Source organism: Hyperolius riggenbachi, chromosome 4 (assembly GCF_040937935.1).
Source record: "Hyperolius riggenbachi isolate aHypRig1 chromosome 4, aHypRig1.pri, whole genome shotgun sequence".
NCBI classification, from domain to species: domain Eukaryota; kingdom Metazoa; phylum Chordata; class Amphibia; order Anura; family Hyperoliidae; genus Hyperolius; species Hyperolius riggenbachi.
Genome location: NC_090649.1, coordinates 383509577 through 383531000, shown reverse-complemented (window position 1 = coordinate 383531000; position 21424 = coordinate 383509577). Strand labels below are relative to the sequence as shown.

The 21424-nt window shown below is 42.4% G+C and overlaps 1 long non-coding RNA gene across 1 annotated transcript in view; it reads left to right on the top strand.

Annotated features, from left to right (window-relative positions):
- LOC137504116 (uncharacterized) overlaps positions 1-21424 on the top strand; it is a 209962-nt gene that overhangs the window by 170576 nt on the left and 17962 nt on the right. The window contains exon 4 of the long non-coding RNA XR_011019423.1: positions 6072-6126. This is a non-coding gene — a long non-coding RNA (uncharacterized lncRNA). The remainder of the gene's footprint in view (positions 1-6071; positions 6127-21424) is intronic.

Genomic DNA, 21424 nt, shown 5'->3' with positions numbered 1-21424 from the left:
AACAACGGGTCGTTTGAACGTCCCGTCGTTCAGTCGTTTGCCCGCTAAATCGGGCGTGTGCACAGACTGTCGTTCGCTTGATAAGAGTGAGTTTGAGCGATCTGCCGGGCAGTCTGTACACACGCCTGATTTAGCGGGCGAACGACTGAACGACGGGACGTTCAAACGACCCGTCGTTCACGGAAATCCGACGTGTGTATGGGCCTATGCAGTGGGTTGCAAAAGTATTTGGCCCCCTTGAAGTTTTCCACATTTTGTCACATTACTGCCACAAACATGCATCAATTTTATTGGAATTCCACGTGAAAGACCAAAACAAAGTGGTGTACATGTGAGAAGTGGATCAAAAATCATACATCATTCCAAACATTTTTTACAAATACATAACTGCAAAATGAGGTGTGCGTAATTTTTCGGCCCCCTGAGTCAATACTTTGTAGTACCACCTTTGGCTGCAATTACAGCTGCCAGTCTTTTAGGGTATGTCTCTACCAGCTTTACACATCTAGAGACTGAAATCCTTGCCCATTCTTCTTTGCAAAACAGCTCCAGCTCAGTCAGATTAGATGGACAGCATTTGTGAACAGCAGTTTTCAGATCTTGCCACAGATTCTCGATTGGATTTAGATCTGGACTTTGACTGGGCCATTCTAACACATAGATATGTTTTGTTTTAAACCATTCCATTGTTGCCCTGGCTTTATGTTTAGGGTCATTGTCCTGCTGGAAGGTAAACCTCCACCCCAGTCTCAAGTCTTTTGCAGTCTCCAAGAGGTTTTCTTCCAAGTTTGCCCTGTATTTGGCTCCATCCATCTTCCCATCAACTCTGACCAGCTTCCCTGTCCCTGCTGAAGAGATGCACCCCCCGAGCATGATGCTGCCACCACCATATTTGACGGTGGGGATGGTGTGTTCAGAGTGATGTGCAGTGTTAGTTTTCTGCCACACATAGCGTTTTGCATTTTGGCCAAAAACTTCCATTTTGGTCTCATCTGACCAGAGCACCTTCTTCCACATGGTTGCTGTGTCCCCCACATGGCTTGTGGCAAACTGCAAATGGGACTTCTTATGCTTTCTGTTAACAATGCCTTTCTTCTTGCCACTCTTCCATAAAGGCCAACTTTGTACAGTACATGACTAATAGTTGTCCTATGGACAGAGTCTCCCACCTGAGCTGTAGATCTCTGCAGCTCGTCCAGAGTCACCATGGGCCTCTTGACTGCATTTCTGATCAGCGCTCTCCTTGTTCGGCCTGTGAGTTTAGGTGGATGGCCTTGTCTTGGTAGGTTTACAGTTGTGCCATACTCCTTCCATTTCTGAATGATCGCTTGAACAGTGCTCCGTGGGGTGTTCAAGGCTTTGGATATCTTTTTGTAGCCTAAGTCTGCTTTAAATTTCTCAATAACTTGATCCCTGACCTGTCTTGTGTGTTCTTTGGACTTCACGGTGTTGTTGCTCCCAAGATTCTCTTAGACAACCTCTAAGGCCCTCACAAAGCAGCTGTATTTGTACTGACATTAGATTACACACAGGTGCACTCTATTTAGTCATTAGCACTCATCAGGCAATGTCTATAGGCAACTGACTGCACTCAGATCAAAGGGGGCCGAATAATTATGCACACACCACTTTGCAGTTATTTATTTGTAAAAAATGTTTGGAATGGTGTATGATTTTCGTTCCACTTCTCATGTGTACACCACTTTGTATTGTTCCTTCATGTGGAATTCCAATAAAATTGATTCATGTTTGTGGCAGTAATATGACAAAATGTGGAAAACTTCAAGGGGGCCGAATACTTTTGCAACCCACTGTACAATAATACAGTGGCAGAGAGTAAACACTATTTAAATAGTCAGGGATTCCATTGGAACTAAGAAGGTGAAGTTAGCTCATAAGTATGGGAAGGAACCAGTGGGGAAAATTAGTGATGGTAAGTTTACAGTTTTCCAATTAATCTTTCAATGACAGCAATAAAAATATTAAAAATATACATAAAATAATTAATATGTAAACACTTATCACAAGTCATATTCCGAAGGTAATGTCATGAAAGTTTATGGGGTTGATTCACAAAAACGAATGTTATGAATTATATCTCCTTATTTGTTTTTCACCTTGTCTATATAAAAGTATTTTAAAGAGAACATGAATAGGGGGAAATAAAACATTTTTATATATACCTGGGGCTTCCTCCAGCCCCCTTCAGCCTGATCGCTGCCTACCTACACTGCCGGCAGCCTCCTCCAGTCAGGGGCATAATGTGCATGCACTGTCTGGCTGTGTGCATGCCCCCATTGTGTTCTGCACCTGTGCAATAGTACTGCGTAGGTGCAGAATGCTCCCGGCCACGGGAGCATGATGGGGCAGCATGCACTGCCAGACTGCGCCTTAGCTGGCTGGCCTGACTGGATGACTTACCGGGGCCAGTTGTGGAGGCTGCAGGCAGTGGAGGATGGTAGCGAGGGAGCAATCAGGCCAGAGGGAGCTGGAGGAAGCTCCAAGTATGTATACATTTTTTATTTTGCTCCCTCTCAGGTACACTTTAAGCACCCTAGCAAAAACAAAGTAAAATAAAATAAAAGAGTAATATAAACATTAATTTAATCTGGATCAACTCCATTTGGACATTTTGAGAGCGAATTCATGGGAAAAGTTTAGTGCATCAACCCCCATGAGCTCCATTAATCATGCAACAGTTTATTTCTTCACTCATTTTGGAGCAGTGACTTACAAAATTCTACTAGATAGTGAATAAGTGGTTGCAACAGTATGCCTGCATCTGAGAACAGAGGAACACCTACAGAATACAGAATAGTGATGAGTGATGAGCAAATATGGCCATTTTTGTTAAGCCATAACAAAATAACAAAATACAATTTTGCACAGATACGATTTCTTTAAGAAAATATATTTACAATCCAAAACACACATGCTCCAAATGCCTTGAAGTCTATAGGCATGAGAACTGAACAGCGCTACTTAAAAACAGATGAGTGCTTACCTGCAAAAAAGTGCACACCCCACTCATGGGATTCAAATACACAATGAGCATACACATGACCTGTCTACCACTTGGAGGATGTTAGTTTCACTAACAATTTGCAATTTGTTAGGTACTTGTCCCTCCCACTGTCGAAGAAGTCTTTCCTCCATGGGAGGGGACCTAACACTAACTAAATTCTACCTATGCATATGCATAGCCTGGGCGCGCTACCAGTAAAATTGAGAATTGTGCAAAAAAAGTGGGATCAGCGCATCACCAGGCCGCCTCTGAATGGCCTCTGCTCAGAGATGCGCTGAGCCCCCCCAGAAACTGCAAACGCACCTTGAACCCAAACAGAGGCTCTGCATATACACCAAAGGAAAACTATTAAGTGGGAGCAGCTGACCAGAAATAAATCAATCAAACATAGCAAAGAAATGAACAGCGCTACTTAAAAACAGATGAGTGCTTACCTGCAAATGATGAGTGAGTACCTAACAAATTGCAAATTGTTAGTGAAACTAACATCCTCCAAGTGGTAGACAGGTCATGTGTATGCTCATTGTGTATTTGAATCCCATGAGTGGGGTGTGCACTTTTTTGCAGGTAAGCACTCATCTGTTTTTAAGTAGCGCTGTTCATTTCTTTGCTATGTTTGATTGATTTATTTCTGGTCAGTTGCTCCCACTTAATAGTTTTCCTTTGGTGTATATGCAGAGCCTCTGTTTGGGTTCAAGGTGCGTTTGCAGTTTCTGGGGGGGCTCAGCGCATCTCTGAGCAGAGGCCATTCAGAGGCGGCCTGGTGATGCGCTGATCCCACTTTTTTTTGCGCAATTCTCAATTTTACTGGTAGCGCGCCCAGGCTATGCATATGCATAGGTAGAATTTAGTTAGTGTTAGGTCCCCTCCCATGGAGGAAAGACTTCTTCGACAGTGGGAGGGACAAGTACCTAACAAATTGCAAATTGTTAGTGAAACTAACATCCTCCAAGTGGTAGACAGGTCATGTGTATGCTCATTGTGTATTTGAATCCCATGAGTGGGGTGTGCACTTTTTTGCAGGTGAGCACTCATCTGTTTTTAAGTAGCGCTGTTCATTTCTTTGCTATGTTTGATTGATTTATTTCTGGTCAGCTGCTCCCACTTAATAGTTTTCCTTTGGGGTATATGCAGAGCCTCTGTTTGGGTTCAAGGTGCGTTTGCAGTTTCTGGGGGGGCTCAGCGCATCTCTGAGCAGAGGCCATTCAGAGGCGGCCTGGTGATGCGCTGATCCCACTTTTTTTGCGCAATTCTCAATTTTACTGGTAGCGCGCCCAGGCTATGCATATGCATAGGTAGAATTTAGTTAGTGTTAGGTCCCCTCCCATGGAGGAAAGACTTCTTCGACAGTGGGAGGGACAAGTACCTAACAAATTGCAAATTGTTAGTGAAACTAACATCCTCCAAGTGGTAGACAGGTCATGTGTATGCTCATTGTGTATTTGAATCCCATGAGTGGGGTGTGCACTTTTTTGCAGGTAAGCACTCATCTGTTTTTAAGTAGCGCTGTTCATTTCTTTGCTATGTTTGATTGATTTATTTCTGGTCAGCTTCTCCCACTTAATAGTTTTCCTTTGGTGTATATGCAGAGCCTCTGTTTGGGTTCAAGGTGCGTTTGCAGTTTCTGGGGGGGGCTCAGCGCATCTCTGTGCAGAGGTCATTCAGAGGCGGCCTGGTGATGCGCTGATCCCACTTTTTTTTATAGGCATGAGAAAACATATTTTGCACAGATGAGTTTACCGTACTTACTCGCATACAAGCCGAATTTTTGACCCCCCAAAAAGGGGGCCAAAAGTTGGGGGTCGGCTTGTATGCGAGTCCTGTTTGTGGTGGAGGTGGTCCGTGGCTGACCCCCCCCCCCCCCCCCCGCCGCGGCCGCCGCTGCTATTACCTTCTCAGACAGCCAGCTGCCGCTTCTTCTAACCCGGTTCCCCTCTCCGATCTCCATGCGTAATACGGCGCTGCTGCTGTGACGGGGCAGGAAAGAGCGGTTCCCCTGGTAACGGCGATACACATCGCCATTACAGGAAGCCATGCTCTCTCCTGCCCCCTGCCTCGACACAGCAGCAGCGCCGGGCGCGCTGCTGTGAAACACCCGTATTACGCATGGAGATTGGAGAGGGGAACCCGGGTTAGAAGAAGCGGCCACTGGCTGTCTGAGCAGGTAATAGCAGCGGCGGCTGCGGGGGGAGCGGGGAGGGCGCTATACTGGTGGGCACTATACTATCTATACTGGGGCACTATACTAGCTATACTGGGCACTTTACTAGCTATACTGGGGCACTTTACTAGCTATACTGGGGCACTATACTAGCTATACTGGGCACTATACTAGCTATACTGGGCACTATACTAGCTATACTGGGAACTATACTAGCTATACTGGGCACTTTACTAGCTATACTGGGGCACTACCTACCCATACTGGGCACTATACTGGGCACTATACTGGGCACTATACTAGCTATTATGGGCACTATAGTAGCTATACTGTGCACTTTACTAGCTATAATGGGGCACTACCTACCCATTCTGGGCACTATACTAGCTATACTGGGCACTATACTAGCTATACTGGACACTACCTACCTATACTGGGCACTATACTAGCTATACTGGGCACTATACTAGCTATACTGGGCACTATACTAGCGATACTGTGCACTTTCCTAGCTATACTGGGGCACTACCTACCCATACTGGGCACTATACTAGCTATACTGGGCACTATACTAGCTATACTGGACACTACCTACCTATACTGGGCACTATACTAGCTATACTGGGCACTATACTAGCTATACTAGGCACTATACTAGCTATAATGTGCACTTTACTAGCTATACTGGTGCACTACCTACCCATACTTGGCACTATACTGCTATACTGGACACTTTACTAGCTATACTGAGGCACTACCTACCCATACTGGGCACTATACTAGCTATACTGGGACACACTGGGGGGATCACGTGGCCTGCACCAATCCAGCATTCCCTACCCCCGGCTTATATGGGGTCAATCATTTTTTCCTTTTTTTTTTCAGATAAAAGTTCGGGGGTCGGCTTATATGCGGGTTGGCTTATATGCTAGTATATACGGTAAGTAAAAAAAATACATAGGCAAGCATTTACGCAAAAATGTATATCTTGCCAAAATCCAAAATCCATTATGTTCCCATGAAAGCATTTAGTCAGCCAAAGATGCAAACTTCGATGCAAAAGTTATTCTGGCAAAAATTCAAGCTCATTCTTAATATAGACAGTAGTTGTCTTTAACCACTTCAGCCCGAGAGCAATGTTCACATATAGGCGCTGCTCCCATTTATTTGCCAATAACTTTATTACTACTTATCACACTTAAATGATCTATATATTGTTTTTTTTCAGGACAAATTCGGCTTTTAGTGTGTTTTAATCTTGTTTAGTAATCACCTTATTTTCTATGCATTGTAAAGGGAAAATAAGGGAAAAAATTGAAAAAACTAACTATTTCTCCATTTACATCCATTATAGCTTTACATTAAACAGTGCTGACTTTAATTTAAACCCGCTAATTTGATTTGCTCACCCATCCTGGTTATTGCAACATTTAGATTATCTGTATTTTTCGGACCATAACACGCTCCAGACCATAAGACGCACCTAGGTTTAGAGGGCAAAAATCAGGGGGAAAAATATATATACTAAACCTAGTGCGTCCATGGTCCAGGGGCCTCATGTGGATCTTTTTCCCCCAAACTACAGTAATCCCCTCCCTAATTACAGTAATACCCACCATTTACAGTAATATCCCCCAACTTACATAATATCCCTTTTCCCTCAGTTACAGTAATATCCCCTCCCCAGTTATAGTAACACTCCCCTAGTTATAGAAATACCTCCTTTGTCACAGTTATCCCCCCCCCCCAAGTTACCATAATACCAACTCCTTACAGAAATGACATCTAGTTACAATAATCCCCTGCACCCCACCCCACCCCAGCGACAGTAATACCCCCTCTTACATTAATAGCCCTCCAGTTACAATAAATCTATGGCCCAACCCCAGTTACAGTAATACCCTATTAATAGCCCCCCCCCCCCCCCCCAGTTACATCAATCTGCAGCCACCCCCACCCCTTTCACACTAAGTATGGGTTACTTGTTTAATCTTGCAGGTTGGTCACCATGGTGGATCTGGGAGCTGGAGGCTAGACGAGGTGGTGTAGACCGTCACCCTCCCGTGATGCAGGAGCAGTATGGCTCTGGTGGAGAGGCCGAGCTACAGGCAGCTCCGGGCCTCCAGCAGTCTCGGTCTGTGAGAAGAAGGGGACAGCACTGCAACCCGGGGCTCAGCAGCTCCTCTGTGCACGCTGTCTGCACCGGCCACTGCTTCCTCTTCCTCCCTGGCTCTTTCAAACAAGTCCATTCAGCATTACCAGCACTGCAGCACCCCTCAATGAGGAGAGACTCCTGTCTCTATGGTAAAGGGGGTAACGGCAATGACAGCCCGGGACCGACAGCGCTTCCCATCAGCCGCTTTGGGGAGAACACTTCCGGCCCCTCCTCCTCCGGCAGCTAAAGAATTATTTGCACAGTGCTACAAGTGTTGCCGCTCCCCGCCCCCATGATGAGGAAAGACTACTGTCTCCACGGGAACGAGGTAGCGGCAATGCCAGCCCGTCCCGACAGCGCTTCTTATCAGCAGCTTCGGGTAGAACTCTGTTCCCGCACCACCTCCTCCGCCACCATAACAAGCCCAGGCAGGCAGCGGCAGGACAACTCGGGATCTGTGCACTGAGGAAACAGCCTAACCAGATGTGGGATAAGCCCTCCCAGAACAGTGTTGCATTAGTAAGCAGCGCAATCCGCACCTTGACAGGAGATACCTCTCTTCTTTCGGACGGCTCCCGGCAGCAAGTTGACAGCGGGCAGGAAGGTAAAATGGGCCACAGACAGAGCTCCACAATGCTTAGCCTCTGCCAGTACAGTTGCGGGGAGGACGGGAAGTCAGTAGCGATGGGCCAAATTTGTAGTATTCAGACCATAAGACGCACTGACCCCCCCCCCCCCCCCACACACACACACACACACACACACACTTTTGGGGAAGAAAAAGTGCGTCTTATGGTCCGAAAAATACGGTATGTTCTTAGCACAATGTATGGTGACAATATTGTATTCGGAATTAAAGGTGTCTTTTTTCTATTTTTTGCTCTTTGCTTTCTCATTGTACACTATCGATGATTACAAGGCCTTATTTTGAAAAAGAATAGTAATAAACCCTCATGGCACACTTATTTAAGCCAGGTTCCTAAGGTAGAAATATATGTTGTTTCTTTCATATTCTGTCACTTTGTTTTCATTTTACAAGTCTTTTATTTTGGTACATAATATGCGAAATTTAATTTCTTTTGATTCAGTTTGTGACTAAAAAAATATGGGAGACATGCGCCTCAACCCTAAAACTCTTTAAAGAGACTCTGTAACAAAATTTTCATCCTTATTTCTTCTATCCTATAAGTTCCTATGCCTGTTCTAATGTGGTCTGGCTTACTGCAGCCTTTACTACTTGTACAGTGGCTGTGTTATCTCTGTTACATGATCTAATCTTCTCTCCTCTGTCGGGTCTGTCGGGCTCAGGCAGTCAGGCTGGAATGTGCTGTGCTGCTTGTGATTGGACAGAAGCTATACACACCCTCTCCAGGCCCCCTGCAAGCCCTGTGTGACTCACACACTCTGCTAACTTGAGCCTATCACAAGCCTTTAGCAGCCATTTCTTTTGTTTGTAAACACTGCCTAAAACTGGTAATTACAAGCCAGGTTTGCAGCAGAGAGTGGCAGAAACAGAACAGAGTGGCCCAGGAGAACATAATGAATAGAATGGTATGCTTTGTATTGTAAGAATTTTAGACTCGAGTACAGATTCTCTTTAAACTTTATTCTACTACTTAACACGGTTAAAATGATTCCACATATGTCTCTTGTAGTGTTGCTAAAACTTTCCGAAGTTTGATCATAATTCTGAAAATGACTTTTTATGTTTGATTGAGTTTGTCCCTACCTATTTTTCATGTAACGTGGTTCACAGCTTTTAAACACACCAAAATGTATTCTACAACTCGTCACGGTTAAAATGATACCACATGTGCCTCATTTAGTAACAAACTGGTGGTGCAGTCTCCACAACTACACGAGACAAATATATTCGTCCAGTTAGGCTTAAGTGGTTAAAGTGAACCTCCAGACTAAAAATCTACTCAGCAGCACTAAAACGGCTTGGTGTTTCTTTAACAGTTTCACAGCATCAGAACCTTGTTTTTCTTACCCAAGCCTCATTTTTACCAGCACAGAAGAAAACTGCCTGGGCATTTTTCCCCTGATGCTGTGAAAAACATGATCGGATTTCTGATGTTGTTGTTCTCCTGCTGTTTTGGCGCAATTTTTTTTTTATTTTGGATTTGAGATCTGAAGCCTAGCGCGCAACTGGGAGGGGTGATTAGGACACAGGCCAGTTGGAACTGTGTCTCATGCTCCCTGTCACCTCCTTTCAACAAAAAAAAAGGCTGCTCCCATGAAAACGATGGCTGCCTGTAATGATCTGCTCTGCTGTCTGCACAGGCAGACAGGTTTTTGATCATTTTGTAGGTCTGAGTGCTGCAGGTCCCTGGAAAGGAGACCTGTCTTCACTCTGCAACTTGCTGAGCTGCCGCTCTGGTGAGAAATTTGCATCCACTTGGCATGCAAATTGCTTAGCTGCTTCCTTTGATGGCTTGCAGTATAAATACCATTTTCTCCCAGAGTCCCTTGCTGGTCATGATGGTTTGTTCCTACTAACTTACCTGGAGTCTCAGCCTTTGCTATTTGTTTGCTAAGATTATCTTAGAGTAATTCCTTGGGTGTGCACTAGCATTCCTTCTAGCGTAGTCAGGTTGTATTATCTGTTTTGCCTTGTACTGTCTTTCTGTTGCGATTGTCTTGTCGCCAGCGGCGGTCGACAGGAAATCGTTCTGTCTGTTGGGATCGCATTCGCCCTAGCGGTAGAGGCGGTGGTTACTTCTGTACTCTGTCTGGGAGTATAGCCAGAGCAGCGGTTGCTACTGGTTGCTCCATCTGTCTGTCTGTTTGGATCTCATTCGCCCTAGCGGTAGTGGCGGTGGTTCCTTCTGTACTCTGTCTGGGAGTGTAGGCCAGAGCTGTGGTTGCTACTGGTTACTCCTTCTGTCTGTCTTGCCTGGAACGATCGCGTTCTCTATTCATTTTCATGCTACATTGGTTAGTTAGGGTTGGCATGTTTTGTCTCTGTTGCGCTTTTCGCGCGGAGACCGTGCCATTAGCGATATTTGTCGCTGTTGCGCTTTTCGTGCGGTGACCGCGCTTAGCGAGTGCGTTTGTTATTTTCCTTGCCGTTCTGATCATTGTTATTTGCTGTGTCTTTCTTGTTACACTTGTGCTCTGTCTTTATTTGGTCTTGTGTCACTGTTGGCAATCGCCACTCTTGCGATTGCGTTCCCACTTGATATCCGCTGTTGTGTGTTCACCGTCGCTGGTGGGCGACTAGATTGGTGGAAACACCTACATTCTGTCGCTGTGCTCACTCTCTCTCTCTGAGGGCTATCTTGCCCTGCATTGTTGCAATTCATACAATTCCCTTCTGGCATCTGTGGCAGTGCAGAGGGGTTGTTCCTCTGCACTCCACAGCTCCATCTGCCAGTGGGAATTTCCCTCTACAAGTGCATTGCACCAAGCTGGGTTCTGTCATTTTACATGCTTGTGGAGGACTTCCGCCGTGTCAGCGAACATCTTGTGCGCTGACCACGGAGATAATTCCACAATCGTTACACTACCCCATGAAATCACAAACATTTGCCTGTTCTTTTAAAACAGGTTGGGTAAGAGATTATATTACCTATCTATTAACATAACTAATGTAACTTAATGACAGTATGTTTGTTTAGGCTGAAGTTCCCCTTTAAGTGTCCCTGATGCCAGGATTTAAACATGCATTTCACCGAAGTCAAACACAAAGCAGCTTCTACGCAACTTATTTTAGTGTTATCTACAGCTTCAGCAGCTTGTATATTTATTTAAATGCGCCCATTTATAGTGTTGCAAGAGCTGAAAAATGTATTAATTTTATTTACTTTTCAGATATCATGTGCCAACATTTTTGGTGAAACCAGTTTCAGAGAAAAAAAAATCTTCATGTTGCAATTTTTTTGCAACTTTTTTTGTGTTTGGAGATTTTTGTGAAATTAGAAAGGGGAAAATGAGTTTGTTTACCATTTGTGTGTTGGGTACTGTGATGTGATAAATTCACAAATAAATATTGAACAATATGCAATGACAACAACCCAAGTCGTTTATCAGTTTCATTTGCAGAATGCAACAGTGCTGCTCGGATACCCCTTTTCAAAATCCGGATCCGATTCAGATCCGGATACCCAGATATCTGATCCGGGTCACATATCCGAGTTCAAAATTTTCTGATCCGAATCGGATATCCGACCCTAGTATCCGGGCAAATTCGGATAGAAAAATCGGAAGTGGCCTTTAAATTGCTTGAAAAACTTTTTTTAGGGTATATGAGGCATGTAGCATCATTATTTTGTAAAGGGGAAAACTAATTGATGATGTGGGGGGACTTAAAATCCCCCCCCCCCCCCAATAAATGGCTGTCAATTAACATTAGGCCTAGGTTCCAGACAGCGGTCGTGCAGCCCACATAGGCCTCAATTCACTAAGCTTTATCAAACACTTTATCAAACATTTGATAATTTACCTCATGGGTAAAATCTAATTTTGAATTCACTAAGGTGTTAAAGATTTATTGAACGTTTTATCGATAAAACATTTGATAAATATATAATGCCTTAGTGAATTCAAAATTAGATTTTACCCATGAGGTAAATTATCTAACGTTTGATAATGTGTTTGATAAAGCTTGGTGAATTGAGGCCATTGTGTCCAAAGTCCAACCGCACAACTGGGACAGTTTTCATCCAAGACACCTCCAAAAAAATTACGCAGCAATTGTGTTTTGGGTTAAATACAGGTGGTATCAGTGGCCTGTGGCACCCTGGCCTGGCGGTGGGAGCTGCACAGGCAGCAGGAGCAGGGCAATGCAGCAGCAGCAGGTGTAACGTGTGCCAAGAGCATGCCGGACATGGCAAGTTGCAATTGGCACTTAGCACATGTCACATGGCACTTGGCACGTGCCACGTATCATGTGGCACTTGGCTTGTATCACGTGGCACTTGGCACGTGGCACTTGGCACGTGGCACTTGGCATGACACGTTAGGGATTAGGGGATAGGATTACTGTGTTATTGTGTAGTTAGAACTGTAGTACTGTAGTACTGCAGTCAGTGTGCTAGTAGTTGTTAGAGTAGTAGTACTACTGTGTTAGCTTTCTCCTCTGCTGTCTGACTGGCAAGTGCCACGTGGCGTGCCAAGTGCCACATGACACGTGCCAAGTGCCGAGTGACAGTCAGACAGCAGAGGAGAAGACACTAGTGCACACTAACTGTCACACTGGCACAGCTTACAGCACAGCAGTTCTGTAGAAAGCTAACACAGTAGTACTACTACTCTAAAAACTACTAGCACAGTGACTGCAGTACTACAGTACTAACTACACAATAACACAGTAATCCTATCCCTAATCCCTTACCTAACCTATGCCTAAGGCTAATAGCTGGCCAGCAGGCAGCAGCTGGCCTGTTCTGTGCACAGCACACACACAGACATAGCAACTTCCTGCAGCACACACTCTGACTGTCACACAAATCACATCAAGCTAATTAATGATTTAACAATAGTGTAGTGATAGTGAAGGGGTTAATCACTGAACAGTTTTCGGTTTATCACTGCTAGGCCAGCAGCACTGGAGCACACACTCTGACTGTCATACAATGACATCAATCAAGCTAATTAATGATTTAACAATAGTGTAGTGATAGTAGTGAAGGGGTTAATCACTGAACAGCTTATCACTGTGTACAGCCCTTGCAACTAGGCCCAGCAGCACTGGAGCACACACTCTGACTGTCACACTATGACATCAATCAAGCTAATTAACGATTTAGCAATAGTGTAGTGATAGTAGTGAAGGAGTTAATCACTGAACAGCTTTAGGTTTATAACTGTGTACAGCCCTTGGTAGGCCACCAGCACTGGAGCATGTCTCTCAGCGAGCATTTAGCAAGCTAAGACGAGATGTCTCATCATGGCAGCCCTCCTTATTATACAGGGGGGTTGGCCAGTGTTCCTTTCTGTGATTGGGTGCCAGGGTTTAGGCTGGGAGCCCTCTGATTGGCTCAATGAGGTGAGGTGGGGCTGGCCAGGGTTCCCCTCTGTGATTGGTTGCTAGGGCTTCTGCTGGGAGCCCTCTGATTGGCTCCAGGACGTCATCTCCTTAGTTACAGTATTTCGGATCTGGATATCCGCAATATCCGCGGATATCCGGGTTATGTGGCCAAATATCTGCAAATAGCTAGCCGGATTTTTTTAAAAATCCGGAATCCGAATCCGAATCGGATAGCGTAAAAAAGTTCGGATATCCCCGTTAACTGGATATCTGGAATCCTGATGAGCAGCACTAGAATGCAACTACTTCAAACGAATATAGTACTAAACTGAAGGCTGCAAATATAAAATTATTTAATTGGTTCTAGAGCCTTTGTGACTTAAAATCTTGAACTTTACACTTGAGCCTACTGTTTTAACATCATTCAGAAAGTGTGAAAATCAGCTAATTGGTAATTATATTACATGCACCTAGAAAAAATGGAAGAAAATGAAGTACGGTTTCATTTTAATTGGCACAGTTGCTGTGAACATAATTATTTGATCATCTTTTTTTTGTAATCGGCAAGGATTACAAATAGTTTATATGGCACCAAGCCATGACATTTCACTGCAGGAGACTCAAGCAGTCATCTGTCTAGTGCTAATGAAGGTGAACAGGCTAGAATACTGGAAGGCAAATTAAATCAACAACTTTCCATTTAATATAAAGATAGTACATAGAACCTATACCATAATATTTATGTGTGTTATGCAGAATATGCATAGCAATAATAAATAACTTTTTCTCTTAATCACAAACCTAATTGGTAAAGATAAACATTAAAATGACATTGCAATCAGGATTTATTTACCGGAAAATATATAGTCACTTACTGTTAATCTTTGCTTAACTTAGTACTACACTATTTTTATTTCACTCTTCTTGAAACAAAGTTGTGCCATAAAAAGATAAAATAAAAATAAAAAAGGCAACCCTTCACAAACATGCAATAATGTTGACCAAGGTGGCACTTAAATTCATAAAGTTGCAAACTTCCATTAAAATTTAACAAAGCTAATTACCATTATTGTATAACAGTTGGTCTAGTATTAGCTTACAATGTTTGACATGTTTGAGGATATTGTATTGGTATTGTAAGTCATTATTTAGTCAAGGTACATCTATAAATCTCAAAACAAGAGAGTCCCCGATGTGTAAAACGATACTCAATTTAACTCACTAAATAAAGTAATGCTCGTACATAAAACACAGATTAAAATATATCAGCATATAGTAAATCCCCTGGTCCGTGGGCTGAGGCATCCTTCCATCTCTACAGGCTCAGAATTCAGCAATTTGCTTCCTGGCTCTGTTTTTTTTTTTTTATCAGTAAGACTCATGAGGGGCTTAGGAGCATGTGCTGGCTAGGATTCTGAAAGATCCTTCCTGTTTACTAAAACCCACTCCCCCTTACATCATAACTGCCCCAAGTTTGTGTAACACTCTCTCCACTCAGCTGTAGTCACATAACTATTTGAACCTAGAAGTGCTCAAGGAAGCACTACTGGGTTTAGGAACAACTGCAGGTCCCTGAGAATCTGAAATGTTGTGAAAATTCATCTCCCTCCACAGTGAGATCCATTTTGAGAACATTTGGCGATGAAGAGAAGGACTAAAAAGGGTATGACATTTATGGCAACTGCAAGGTAAGGGTGATTGGGATGCAGGAGATCCATCTGAAAAACTTCTAAACATTGTGAGAAGGTTGCACATTTTGTTTGAAGTAAAATTGCAGTGATTAACCACTTCAGCCTACAGGTGTTTTCACCTCAAGGACAGAAGCAATTTTCCCCTGTCAGCGCTCCTCCCATTTATTTGCCAATAATTTTATCACTTCTGATCATATGTAATTGATCTATATCTTGGTTTTTTTTGCCACAATTTAGCCTTTTTGGAGGCAATGCTTTTTTTCAGTAATAACTTTATTTTCTATGCATTTTATATGGAAATACAAGAAAAAAAAAACCAAAATACACAATTTTTCCAATTTCCTCCCCTATCGTTTTAACCACTTCCCGACCGCCTAACGCACAGCGGCGGCCGGGAAGTGGAGCCCTGAAGGACCGGCTCACCCACAGAGGCGGCGGTCCTTCTAAGGGCATGGGCGGAGCGATCGCGTCATCAGTGACGCGATCCTCCGCCCGGGATCGTTACTTGGGCATTTTGTCTCCGCTCGCCGGCCACTTAGCAGAGCCGGCGAGCGGAGGAATCCGCATAGCTGCCCAATCAGAATGTATAAGGCACTTTGTTAGGTAAACAAAGTGCCTTATACGTGCTTCCTCCTCGCCTCGTGGTCTCATTGTTGCAGAGACCACCAGCGAGGAGGAACCACTTGCAAGTATACATTGTACATTGCTTTTTTTGCCCTCAGCGTCCCTGATCTCCCACCCCAGGCCTCATACCCCCCCTGATCACCCCAGCAGACCCCTGCCTAGCACCCTTGCACCCCTGCAAAACCCCCACCCCCCCCCACCTGCCACTAACTAGCGACACTGCCCCTTAGTTTAGGTCCCTAACTGCCTCCTAGTCACCCCTGATCCCCCCCCCCTACCTTTAGATCACCCCCAGACCCCATCCCAGACTACCCCCCTGTATACTGTATACATCTGTATACAGCTACCTTACCCCCTGATCCCCCTCTGATCCCCCTCTGATCACCTGTCTATCACCTGTCCATCACCCCTCAGCACCCCCACCCATCAGAGCAGACCCTAACTGCCCCGCGGGGGTAACCGATCACCTGCCCAGGCCCTCGATTGCCCTCATACACCCCTTCTGATTACATCCCCTGCTCTTTGTTTACATCTGTCCTCCCCAGCGATCACTAACTGATCTTTGATCAGTAACCCCCTGTGTCTGCCTCTCATCAGATCAGGACTCAGTCTGCCCCGTGCAGGATCCTGATCAACCCCCCACCCCCTCAAATCGCCCTCAGACCCCCCCCCCTAATCACCGTCCAAGTGCATTGTATTTGACTGTGCTGCGCTTGTATTTGATTGTGCTGCGCTTGTATTCAATTGTGCTGTAATTGTATTTGATTGTCCCGTGATCGGCTTCGATTGCCCCGTGATTGTTTGATTGCCTGAGACCCCACTTCCTACCACACCCAACCCCCCCCTCCCCCCCACCACACCCAACCCACCCCTCCCCCCCCCCCACCTTCCGAGTGCATCAGATTTGCTTGTGCTGTGATTGGAGTCGATTGTGCTGTAATTGTATTTGATTGTCCCGTGATCGACTTCGATTGCCCCGTGATTGTTTGATTGCCTGAGACCCCACTTCCTACCACACCCAATCCCACCCTCCCCCATCACCTTCCGAGTGCATCAGATTTGATTGTGCTGTGATTGGATTCGATTGTGCTGTAATTGTATTTGATTGTCCCGTGATCGGCTTCGATTGCCCCGTGATTGTTTGATTGCCTGAGACCCCACTTCCCGCCACACCCAATCCCACCCTCCCCCTGTCAGAATCTCATATTAATGCAGAGAACTGATCATCCCTCTTGCCCAAATTGTGTACAAAATGTTAAATGGTTTGCAGATAAATTGAGTGAATTTCAAGACTCGTGAGTATGAGCAGAAATCAGAATTAGATAGTGTAAGCTACAGTGTTATTATTGGAAGTGAGCTGTTTATTCCTACAAGGTTAAAAGTGAGATAGTATTGAAGAAATGTTCACGTTATGTAGTATTGTTGTGTTAGTAAATTTAACCGTCTAAGGTCAAGATATACACTGCTTAAGCTAAGCCTATTTTATACGCAAGATGTTAATCACATAGTTTTCACACATATCTAATATGCTGATCACTAATATACACTTTATTTCAGATTGTATAAAAACAGTTAGGCCATAAGCCTTGTGTTGGCCATTACCACTTATAACCATAGGGGGCATCTCTTGTGCCTGCTACTAACACTTATTAACCACAAGGGGCCTCTATAGAACTCGATCTAAAAATAAAAATGAAATCATACCTGTATTTATAGAGATGTTATAAACAATTAAGTCATAGTTTGGAAAGTCCCTTATATCATTTCTTGGGAGAAATTCTCTATAAAAAGAGAGTTTTCAGGCTGTATATTTATTCATTGCCTGATGCCCTAGCTGATTGAAACATCCTAGGCCGACGTTTATCCTTCTCACAGACGTGATTCTGAAACCCAAGAGAGGTAATATGCAATTATTCTTGGTGAATTCTTTGACAATTAGTCTATGCAAAAGTTAAAGACTTGTCTTTTTAAACTTCAGCAGTTTTTTGAGTTTTAGATAACTTTTTTCTATGCTATAAGTTTTATTATTCAAACGCAATTGCAAGCTTAGAAGCAATTAACAAGCTTTGAAGGATTAAAATATATCTACTTTAAGTTCTTTATATGAGAATAGAACTTTATAAATCATTTTTTAAGGATAAAGCTATATTGTGTGTAACATACACTGTTCAATCTCGAGACAACAATTATCGATGAAGGATAAAAGCTACAGCAGAATATTTGCTATATTGAAATGGACTCTTTTAACTAAAGGAACTTTGAAAATGTATTTTTGGATGAAAATGTATTTTTTGAATGATTGACAACAACTGGAGAGATGTATATTCCTGTACATAAATGCTTTATCAATTTTTTAATAACAAGATAATTTTATAAAATTCAACAGCTGAGTGTTGCGTTTTTCTTTCAGAGGTAAAACTGTTAACCTATAAATATTCTGTTTATAGTGAGCACGCACCCACTTCTGTCTAATTTTGGTTATGACGCTTTAAAGGCTGGTCCTTTACTGAGTTGGTAATCATTTTAAGCAGATATCGATCAGATATTTGACAGATGGCACCCCAGATGTGTTAACAGTTACCCTGGAATTACATATTCACTTGATGGAAGCATAGATCATTGTGAATTTTACCCGGGAAATAAGCTAGCAAACTTTTATTATATATATGGTCAGAAATGTAAACTGCAGCCATAATCTGAAGCAAAGAAGGAAGAATTCTTATGCTTTTTAATCTCAGAGAGGAGATTTTTTTACAAGCACACTCATGCTACGGTCTATAGAAACTTTAATAAATAACGGGTAAAGTTATTTTTTATCTGAGAAGAAAAGAGCTATCTAAACATCCCTATATATCTCTGACGAGAGATTCAAGCAGGATGAATCTAGCAGCTTTCTTTCAAATACAACATGCCGTTGATATCTCAGAATACAGAGAAAATATTGGAGAGATATACAGACAATGTTTATATGTAGCGACACTGAAAAGAAGATTGTGCGCAATAGATGATTCTAGCAAAGTGACATGCCGTATCCCTTAATAAGAAGAGGAGAAACAGTTTTGCTTGGTTTTCTTTTATAAGATATTTTTATGAGAAATACAGTACTTTATAACAAACAAGTTAACATATAATGCAATGACTCTAAGTACAAGCTTGAATGCAGCGGACTTCATAACTAGATTGTTATTCATTTTTTTTTACTTTGTCTCTACTGTGTGAGAGACCACGTATTATCAGAAAGGTTTACGAAGACAAAACAAAATCTCTGAGAAACTCACAGCTCGAAGGAGACAACAAGTGTTACAGATATTTTTCAGCTGAAAGTTGGAAAAAAAAAAAAAGAGGCAATCCTACATGACTTTTCACCAAGCTATTAAGCTAGATAAAGCTCAAGCCATTGCCATAATAAGAAGTTAAATTTCAACGCCAAATGAAAATGCTCCGTGTTTAAGCATCTACCAGAAAAAAAAAATACACAGGATCCAGCGGATATTTCACAGAGCTCAGCAACTTGTCAGGGAGAAGCTGCAGGAGTTGATAAACAAAAGTCTCATACAGAGCGCGCTCACCCCCGCCTTTATAGTAAAACACAGCAAATGAACATTGTTTTTTCTTCTTTGTTTTTTTTTTTTTACAAGTTTTCTAAATACAAATATAAGGAACAGTTTATGCCATAGAAAGATAATACAAGGTGCAATCATGAAGATTGAGGTTTTTTATTTTATTTTATTTATTTTTCATTACTTATTTATTTTTATTAAAAAAGCCAAAGTTTTGTGCAACCAATCACGAAGACTCAGATATAGGGCTGAGATAGTTAGGTATCACACACAGAGATTAAAGTATAAAAAGAAGATTTTTATTTTATGTAGTTTCTACCCTCAAAGGGGGGAATTCTATATATTTTGAGGCTAGAATTGTACAGAGACGCATTAAGGCATCCTACACATCAGTAAAGAGACTGTCATTTTTGAAGAATGGAAAAGGTTGCTATTGCTACCAGGATTTAGAAGTCTCACAAGATAATTTATTTTATCTGGCCCACCAAGACTTCAAACAAGAATCCCATGTAGGCCTGAAGAACTTGCTAAGACAAGCGAAGACAGCTACATGCAAGAAGACTGAGCAAGATGTCAACATGAAGAAAGCCACTGAATGAGGCTAAGCTAGAAGATCTGATTTGGAACAGCTGAAGATCAATACAATTGGGTGGAGTGACCAAAAGAAGTTTGAGGCCTGAAAAGGACTTTGTACTTTTTTGAAAAAAAAACTCTGACCAATGGTTTGAAAAACTGGCTGACAACAGATCAAGAAAGCACTAAGAGGAGTAGGCCACTTGGGAGACAAGAACCGAACATAGAAAGAAGAGTAAGGGCATTAAGATAAAGTAAATTATCAGGTGAGTGAACAAACTGAAGATATTAGAAGAAGAAGATGGTGATTGACTTTACAGATAAAAGCAGTCAAAGTAGAAGATGATGAGAAGATTTGAGATGGAGATTTGAAGATATAGAGATGGTGACACTACATTAAGATCTTGAAGAAGATTATCCTGTGATGAAAGAAGATAGCCTACATAATATCTTGAAAAGATGACTGAAACATAGATGAATGTTTTTATTTTTTGATTCCATACACAAAGAAGTCTATGAAGACAGGGAACTTTCTACCTGTGCGATGATACAAGGACATGCTCTAGCTAAAGAAGCAGATACCAAGAGACAGAAGAGCGATTTCTACAGTTGAAACAGGAAGATGACTGTTAGAATACAGACATACAGCAATCGAGTTAGTTCTGCAGACATCTGCACTACAACACATGCTCTGTGTGAAAAGCAGCAGAGGCCTTGTGTGAAAGGTGAAGCCTAAATGAACAATAATCTCTTAAAGATACACAAAGGAGAAAAAGTGAAGTACACTGGAGCACTGGAAGAATTGTGTCAGATAATCTACTTATAAAGTGTGTAATGAAGATAAAAGGACATTATTTTTCTGTTCATATAACTTATAAAGAACAAGATAGAGGTCAAGCTAAGGAAAGCTATGACATATGAACACACATATAAAGACATAAGTGATGTGCTATTTTTGAGGCACTATTTGAAACATGTAATTTTTTCTACAGAAGGAAAAGAAAATAATATTTTGATTTTTACAGATGAACTACGATAAAGCTTAAAGAGACATCAGCAAGGAAAGATTGAACTTCCTGCTATAACTTGAATACTCGACCAAACAAAATACAACTTGCACCTAGTAACATCAAAATAACATATTTTTGTTTCAGAATCACATGTGAGAAGGTAGTTATTTTATGCTGAAGGTCACCAAGAATATTGCATATTATATATGTTTTGCCTCTCTTTACTTTTTTATATTTTTAAGGTGCTGAAACTGACAACCTACTCTACAATCCATAAAGATGCCACTAATATGGTGTTTGTTGTGTCTGCTGCTACTACTGCATACTGAAGCGGAACGGCATAATCTACAAGGAAAACTTCAAAATAAATTGATACTGATGCATCAACAATATGCCCAGCGCTTGAACAAGAGCGACTGTTGGATCTGTTCACATACTCCACTATCCGCAAAAATCATGCCTTACCTAGCAATTCCAGTACCACTAGAAGAATTGGTAAATACTACACATGCAAGTTATGGGACATTTACTACTGAAAAATTCAATTATTCCATACATGGACTACAACTGACAACATGGATGTATGCACCCTGGTGGACAATCGAAAGAGAAAATCCTGTTCAATTAAACAAAGGACAGTCATACATATGC